Below are 9,604 nucleotides of genomic sequence, written 5' to 3' on the forward strand. Positions count from 1 at the left end.
GTTGAAAAAATAACTAAAAAAACGCTGACATGTGTTTGTTTTCTCAAAACAAACCCTGTGACTGTAATGTTAGAAGCTCCAATTGCCTGGGGGATTTCTTCCTCTGGCTGTGTGAAAGTTGACAATAAAAAGACACCTTCTTACAGGGAAGTCCTTTTCTCTCTCTTCACCAAATTATTTCCCTGCTAATCAAGGTCATCACCAGAACTGCAAGGCACAAAAAGAGCTGGGGTTACATTCAGGCCCTGAGCCCTCAGGGCCAGGCCTACCAACACCTTCCCCTGCAGACACCGCTGCCTCCGGCCAAGGAGCCGTCCTCAGGGCCACAGCCTACACGGGTGGGACCTGGGCAAGGGCATGGTTCCCTGAAGGCCTGGCTGAAAATGCCTCAAAAAAGAGTCTGCAAAAACGCCTTAAGCTAATCCTCCCTCATCAACTAGCCCTGCAGTGGAATGAGGCATTTTCAACTTGTCTTGATCTGAAACAAGAAAAAAACAACAGGTCTCGGAAAGGTTTAACTTTCCGGGTCGTGTCAGAGGAAAGATTGGGACTGCGTGCATGGGCATAAAAAGGGTGCACGTTGTGTGTCTGTGTGTAGGGCAGCCGGGGGACCGGGCAGCAGGGCCCTCTGACAGCAGCATGGGTGTGCTGGGGGACGAGTGCTGGGCCCCTCGCTACAGGAAGGACATGGACGTGCTCGAGCGAGTCCAGAGAAGGGCGACCAAGCTGGTGAGGGGTCTGGAGAACAAGTCTTACGAGGAGCGGCTGAGGGAGCTGGGCTTGTTCAGCCTGGAGAAGAGGAGGCTCAGGGGAGACCTCATCGCTCTCTACAGTTACCTGAAAGGAGGCTGTAGAGAGGTGGGGGTTGGTCTATTCTCCCACGTGCCTGGTGACAGGACGAGGGGGAATGGGCTAAAGTTGCGACAGGGGAGTTTTAGGTTGGATGTTAGGAAGTACTTCTTTACCGAAAGGGTTATTAAGCATTGGAACGGGCTGCCCAGGGAGGTGGTGGAGTCACCATCCCTGGAGGTCTTTAAAAGACGTTTAGATGTAGAGCTTAGGGATATGGTTTAGTGGAGTACTTAGTGTTAGGTCGGAGGTTGGACTCGATGATCTTGAGGTCTCTTCCAACCTAGAGAAATCTGTGAATCTGTGAATCTGTGAGTGCTGACTGCCCTGACCAGCTGTGGGAGCTGCTGGCAGCCCCGGACCTCGGCAGCAGTGGGGCAGGCCACGCTGCTGTCCCCGCATCTCCACGGCTAGTGAACCGGAGCCGGCACGAAGGAGGTCCTATGGGGTTTGGGAAGCCTCTCCTCCGGTGGCGCCCTCCCTTCCGCATGCACTGCTTCCCTGTCAGCACGGACAGGCACAGTACTCATCGCTACCTGACGAAGCGAGGACTTGGCCTGAGCTGCTGGGTCGTGGTGTCTCAGGCCAAAAAGTTACCGATTCCTTGTGTAAAGCCCTTTTGATTTCACTTGAACTCTTGCCACACAAGGTCTGAGGTGGAAGCTTCTGTTATTGCTGGTGCTTTTCCCATAGGGTCTGGCAGAAATAAAGAATTGAAAATTAGGCGGGATACCCAAGGCTTCTAGCTCACTCTGCACAAACTGGGTGTACTGTCTGAAGAGGGAGTGTCGGACTTTGGCGTTCTTAAATTTCCTGGCTATTGTTGATTTATATCAGATCCTTAAAGCTATTTAAACAGAGTGTGTTGTTTGTATTTCCTCAGTATAAATGAGTGAAAGGGATTACATATTTCATTGAACTTTATGCATGCATTATTCTCAGAAAGACCCAAAGGGTTCTTTTGGCATCAGCATATCCATTAGGAAATTGTTGCTAACATGCATAATATGCGTTAGATAGACTTTGTGGCTCCTACAGGTTTGTCATGCTCTCTTCCTTTAAACACATACCTATAGTACTTTGTATGTGGCATATATACAAAATCGTATGTATATGCAGTACATATGTATATACTATATACTACTCCATAAAACTCTCCAGTCTCTCTTATAAGACACTTACTTAGGATATTAATTATCCTGCATATTTTTTCACCTGAGGAAATATTCTGTACCAAATCAGATTTGAAACATTTTTCTGCATGCTCATTTAGATTATTTTTCAATCAAGCTCACTATCAGGAACTTTTAAGAAAGAAAAAAGATCTTTCAAAGCTACCAAAATGAACTATTTGTTATATGACTACTGCCAGTGCTTACTTTTAATTAAAACTATCCTAAACACAGGAGTAAAAAGTATATGAAAATAAGTATCTTCAGAGTCGTTCTGTTACACTAATTCTTGCATTTCTTTGTTCTTAAGAGTGCCAGAGGCCAGTGACAATTCTGGGAGCAGTTCACAAGTATATCCCTTGTTATCAGTTCACAGTTGGTCCACACTAATGGTCCTTTTTTTTTTTTTTTTTTTTTCCAAAGTGGTGATAAAAGCACCAAGATCCGTAGCTGAGAGCAGAGTTCAAAGCTCTGCATCAGTGACTGGAGATGGCAGACGGCAGGCTGCAGCCCACAGCCACAGGGAGGTGTCCCCACCGGTGATGGGGACACCGCTCACGCCACACCGGTGTGGCCCAGGGTCAGCCAGGAGCTCAGTCCAGCAGCACGGTCTCCAAAGCTGGGAGGGCAAACCAGAGCAAGCGGCTGGACAAGCAGAAAATATACCACAGCAAGGCTTCTTTTGACCTCTTTCTCGGTCATGTGCAAAGCTGCCTTTACCAGAAAACTCCCAGGGACAGTTCTGCATTGACAGCATCCTCTGAACTCCCTGTGAGCAGGTTCTCCCTCTGCAGAGCCCAGACTTTGAGCTCAGCACGTCATACGTGTAGCTTAAAAATGTCCAGATCAAATTACAGGCCACTGAAACATGGCATTCACAAGGACAGCAGCGCCAGACCTTTATCGCTGATGCTGTGAATAGTGTCCTCTCTCACCGTGTGTGAGGGTTGCAGTGAAGACTATAAATTCTGGGAGCAGTTCCAATTTAAAGAGTACGGCAACCAGATTTCTAAACCCAGACTGTGTCTTTACCACTCGCTGGTACCATCATTAAATCACTAAGCCTGCATGAGGCTGCGTTTCTTAAAATCAAGCCCTGTGAAATGACAAGTGAAGAAAAAAAAGTCTAGAAACACTAACACACCTAAAATGTGGGAAAAGTCTCTATATTTCAGACATCTTTGTTCTTATATAACTTTTTTTTTTTTCTTCATAACATAAAAATGAGATTTTCTCACCAACTAATTTAACTTTCTTTCAGGACATGCAACTAAAGTGCTGGAAATACTATAATAGTGATTCCTCACAGTCTAAAAGAAGTAGAGTCCAAGTCATTACAGAATATATCTTGCAGCTACAAGGATACTCTTTTTACTTGAAGGTGCAACAAAAATATTATTTCCCACTGAAAGACAGTGGCATAGACTAACTACTACCAGGCAGGCAAAAAATGCGTATAACTTGAATTATAAGGAAATACTACTCTCTTATTTTAAAATACACACACAGGGGTGGGGAGCTAGAGTGTACCCTTTTTTTGTAAATAAGGAAGATTTAACTTTTTCTAAATCAAACAGTTCTAATCCCTAATAATGTGTCATAGTCTAAATGTCAAAAAGTTGGGGGGGTTAAACTGATAAGTTGTCACAAGTTAAATAACCAGAGGAGGATATTAGTCAAAAATTGTTCAAACTGAAGGTTTAATATATAGCTTCTGAGAAAAAATAAAATAAAAAGAAAATGCTTGTTTCTGTAATGGGTCCTGGAGACATTCAGATATTATTTAACGGGAAGAGAGTTTTTTTCCTGGAACAGACCACAGAGCATGAGAGTGACTGAATAGGATGAAAGACTCCAATTGCAGAATCACAAGGTGGTATCTATCACTCCAACCTTTTCATTTCCCAGCTAGACATATGGCTGAACCTTGTAATTTAAATGCAGATTGTCTGTCCCAGCAGCAGGAGTGCCTTAACATCCTGGAACCAGTGTCATGTTTCAGCAGGGGTGTCAGTAACAGTTTCATGTTGCATGATTTCAAAATATTTTGTTCTGTGCCAAACTGAAGCATTTTTCGTATTTTTAGAGGATGGGCTTTTTACTCCTTTAAGGAGAGAAGCTTTTAGTTTTGTTTTTCTGGGCCGCCTGAAAGCTGGGTTGTCTCCTATTTACACAGTAGGAATGAATCTCCCCATTTACAGTACCGGGACGGCTGAACTTCAGAGCGCTTGGCACCTCAACCTGGACGGAGCTGCAGCGTGCACTGCACAGTGGCAAGCTTTATGTCAAGGGCCTCTTGATGCAGACATGTCATTCAGTCATGCAAATATAGGGTTTTCATTAAAAATCAAAGTAAATATGTATATGGGTATGGGTACGTAGGTATTAGCACATGTAATTACTTGCCAGATTTTCTGGGGAGCAGGCATTAGGAGCAACATACGCACCTTTCAGAATGGTACTGGGACCTGGACAGAATTCATGTGCCTAAGTAACCAGACTGCCCACACTCCAGCACTGTCTAACCCACTAAGCATTTACTCTCCAGAAACATTCTGGTCTGACATCAAATCCTTCAGAGCAAAGTTTTTAGCCAGCTCAGATGCAGGCCAGTCTAAGGAAATGCCACACGTTTCTCACCTAAGATTGCCCAGACAAAATGCCCCGCCTCCACTGAAATCCCCAAGGGGCCATAGCCTATTGTAGTCTGGGTCCAGTATTCAGGATCTCTGGTGATAGCCATCTCACCTTGGAAATGGGACGTTTTTTGAACTGGCAGGGTTTTAGGCCATAGCTCCTAAACTCCAAAAGGATGCTTACGTCGCTGTGCTGGGGATATTCAGAAAGGCGGCAAGCGCTGCTGCTGCTAAAGTTAAGACACTGTGTAGGTGGCACAGAAAATGCCACACGGACGGGAGGAGAGCAGGGAAGAGAAAGCCTGACTCTACCTCAGCAGTTGCGACAAACAAGTGGAAGATGGAAACGAGATAGGCGATGTGGACATGGGACAATGATTGCTCTCCAGGAGAAGTAGGGATGCTACAGATGGCACAGAAAGCTCTACAAGAACCTCATTTATAAAGACACAGGCTTCCCCAAAGGCCCAGTAAGGGTACTGCCCAACAGGTACTTGCTCTCAAGTCACAAATGTGCCAGTAACCAGTGCACAGGCCCAAACACTGGCATGTGGTTAGCCACCTAGCTAAATTGTTAGTGTGGTCTCTGGCACCATTTTGGCAATTGTCGCCAGAGTTAAGCCCACATGAGGTCTAGGAGTGATGTGAAAAATACAGGTGTTGGCATGGCAAGGATGAGGAAGCCCCAGCAGCTGGGGCTCATCTCCTAAGAGAAGGAGAAATGCCCCAAATGGCTACTTTTAAGACTGGAAGTGAGCATCTAATTATGATGTGGGACGTGGGGAAGTGACTGGAGAACAGTGCAGGATGACAGAACAGGATTCACCCAGAGTACTGCAGAGGAAACCACACTACACAGCTGACCTTCATAACCTTTGTATTATGAAATGGCGGCCAGAGGGAATATAAGCACACTCCAAGCATGCCTTGATGGAATACCTTTAGCTCGTATACCCAAACAATGTAACGTCTGTTTTAACTCATGGGTAGTGAGTTAATTAATTTAGGTAGAACTGAAGCAAATGGGACATACCCCAGCATAAGAAACATTCAAGTTACAGTAAAATTATGCGCAAAAGGTCTGCAAAAAGATGTCTCTCAGGTAGTTTGTTACCACATTTATTATCTAGAATAGTGTATGTGGTGCTGTGGAGGGCAGTTGCATATGTAGAGAATTTACATCCTTAAGAGACACACAGAAAAGAAATGACACATGGAGAAGCCCATAAAAACTCATTTCAAAAACTTGTTGCATTGCCTTCATAAAGGTTTGTTGATCCTTCTTCCACTGCTTGCTAGGAGAGCTAAATTTCTTTCTTCCTAAAAACTTGCATGCAGACTCATTAGTAAGCAGATCTGGAGACAAAAGCAAGAAAGAGGAAAAAGGACAATGTAGTCCTTCTGGGGGAAATTACTGTTCTTCCCACTGAATCTCCAAATGTGTCTTTAGCAAAATGGATTCAATAGGTTAGGAATCAGGGAGTGCTTCCACATATTTTGATACTCATTAGCAACTGGTAGGAAAGAGAATGGATCAACATTTGACAGCCTTCTTTCACAAGAATAATCTTAAAATCTCTGTGTTTTAGAGAGTTTGACATGCTCATTCTCCAGCTCTCTGGCTTTTAGGTATGTTGTTGCATATTTTGGTTTAAAATCCCAACAAGAAAATCATCACTTTCTGTGTCTTCTAGGCTTTGATCCTTTGAAAATCTAATTTAATGAATTCTGCCTTTTGCCTCTCACCTAAATAAACAGTCTTTAAAAAAAAAAATGCCATCAACAACATTAACAAATGTCCTGTCTGTGAGCACAATTAGTAAGAAAATAGCCTTAGTGGTTTTTAGCCTTGCAGACACCCTGTGGAACTCCACAACCATAGATTCTAATTAAGGGATTGACTTTTCAAGAAAGATTAAAATAACTACATGCATTTAGCTTTGCTAAACAATGATGGGGAGGGAATAGGAGAACCCTCAGAAACAATAAGAAGATTGTAAACACCAACAATGGACAAGAGCTGTTTAAAGGAAGAAAAAAATGCTGGCTTAAGCAGCAAGAATAACGAGGATTAATAAATGCATAACATAGAATAAATATGTTCAATATTGATTATCGGTATTCTTATTGTAGCACTACTTTTGAATGAACACAGTGATGTTACTTGTAAAGGAAAGATTTATTCATGACTGAGGAAAATGGAAGGACTCAATTAATTGGAATTACCAATTACCAATTATTAAAAAGGAATTACCTTGTTAGCTCTGCCAAATGTAACATCTACTTTCACGTGACCAGGGAGAGGCTGTACTGCTGTACATCCCCTTCACTGTGAAAATGTTTGCAGTTCTGCAAGTGTTTGCTTTTTAGGCAGCTTTTGTAGAAATAGTAATCAGAAATAACATTTATAGAACTGCAAACCTTCAAAGGAGTAGAGGTGGAGCCACCACCTTCCTACTGCAGATAGAGAAAGAAGAATGATCAGGAAAGCAGGGTACGGTGTGCCTGCTGTTTTGCACTACATCCAGGGGTAGGAAGTGCTCTGAAGCAGATCCTTTGCTCTACTGGTGGGATTACTTTTTCAGGTGTTTAAATAAGCTTGGTGGAAAAGACAGATACAAAGATGAAGCAACCTCCACTCCAAATAGTCTGTGACCGCTATTCAATCCTGCTGCAGTGATTTCTCCTACTTGTTTCAGAGAAAGACACATCTTAGGGTTAGAATTCTTGACTGACTCCAAACCCTCCATGAAAATGTAGATTTATTTCATATTCAAAAGGCCAAGGTCAGCATTATCATGCATTGGTAGGTTATCAAGATTTAGGGTCTGGCAGAAGTCTGGCTGCAGTAAATGCTATCGCTAAAAACTCTCTTAAAAAACACTGTAGTGCAACCCATCATGTTTCCTAGGTTTTGATAGCGTTAGTGTATGCTACAGTTGTTGAAAGAAGTGTGATCTTCGAATTAACCTGGACTGTTTCCATTAAAGCTCTTGCAGAAAAGCATAAACACTTCCACTGATGTCTTTGGATACAGAGATGGATACGGTGCCAACTGTCAGTTCCATGTGTCCAGACTCAGAGGTGAATCCAACAAGGCTCTGAGATTGCCTTCTCCCTTGGTCACCCGGGGACAGTTTCTGATGGTCTCTCTTTTGCTTCTTTTCAAGGAGCAAAGCATCACTTTTGCCCCTGCTAACACTGAACACCCTGTCCTCTCCTCTGTGTGAGAGCTCGCCAGGTGCACATCTTCTCCCCAGTGCCTGATGTCAACACAGCAGGGGACACATAAGATTTCATGTCATCCTAATGTAAAGTTTTTATCAACCTTTGCCGGCAGTTACTCAAACAGAAAGAGATCTGGGGATTCTTTTTTTGTTCCACTATAGAGCATGCATGCAAGCGTAGCATTACAGCACCTACCATGCAATTGTGCTGGCATGTGATGGCAATGTTTCCAAATAGCCTATCCCACAACAAAAGGTCGGCAAGTAACCACTCAGACGTACACAATGACAGACTTCCTTTCTACCTGATATGCAATCTGCTCAGAAAATGAAGACAAAAATTACTAAGTACATTTGTAAAACATAGAGTGAGAGGTGTGTGTACAAAACCAATTAAGGAAAGAATTGCTTTCTGCTGCTTTTTTCCTGGTGCACTCTTTTGGAAATTTACCTCCATATACTAATTAACCTCTGGGTGACTTTATGTAAATTAGATGGCAGTGTTGCTGTGGTAGTGTAAATGACTTAAAGTGATATAAAGTGCTTTAAAGGTAGCCAACTACGTTTCTTTTTAGTGTATTACACTACAAGACGTAGAAATGATCAGGCTCTCTTGGAAGGAGAGGTAGATGAGATGGAGGAGAAGAGGTGAAAAGTGATGTGAAAGATATCGGGAAGATATACGAGTTCATGGGCCATGTCCCCTGCTGGGTCCTGGGATAAACATGACCAGGACCACCAGCTCAATGCAGCTGTTCAAATTGACATCACCTCAGAACCTGGTCTCATACCCTGAAAATAGATATTAGGGATATTAACTGGGGAACTAGTACCATTGGTGGTGGTGGAGAATTAATTTCGGTGACCTCAGCCAGGGAGTATCACTTAGGGAAGCAGGTGATCCATTTCTCTCATGACGGCATGCTGTGCAATTAATTTTCTTGGGAGCCTGACACATGGGGATGACAATTTTGTTTTCGTGTGTGGGAAATTTAACTAAGGGGACAGTGTCTGGGTTTATAAAGATTTGTTTTTATTTCTAAAAGATCTGAGGGAAGAATTAGCCTTGGGGACCTGGTGTTGCCCACAAATACCCAAAGTATTTTGGACAGCAAGGACATGGGGAATGACCAAATCAATGTCAAGAGAGCCAGAAGCCACAAGGAAGCAAAATGTGCTTCTCAGTATTCTCTGAAGTATGTGGCACAACAAGATATCTGGCAATGAAAATTAAATTTATAAATCTGTTTTAGGATGGGATGAATCGGACCCTAAAGATGAGTATCTTTCCCCGTTAGAGAGGGGGTAAGGGTGTTTGGTCCCGATGTAAATACCTACAGTCCACATTTAGTCTGAAATATCCCAGTCCCTCAGGCAAGCACATCTAATACACGGAACTGTGCTGGGAGATAAGGGAGGTAGGGGATATATCACCTACGTGCCCACTGTATGTTATTATTATTGATAACATATATTAAAGCATCGTACATTAAAATGTGCTTATTACACACTGTATTACATGCCATGCATATCTTATTGTTGGAATACCAACACATCATTTTCAGAAGATGTGAGCTGATTCAGCCCATAGCTAAGGTGCTCAACTTGTGGAGAGAGTACCTGGCTGTGAATCGCAATCCTATAAAGCTATTTGCTTGCAGCCCACGCTTAGGCACTTTAAGTCCTGAGATGAGGGAGATGCTACTATATAACTGTTTTC

Source organism: Anser anser (assembly GCF_964211835.1).
Source record: "Anser anser genome assembly, chromosome: 1".
NCBI classification, from domain to species: Eukaryota; Metazoa; Chordata; class Aves; order Anseriformes; family Anatidae; genus Anser; species Anser anser.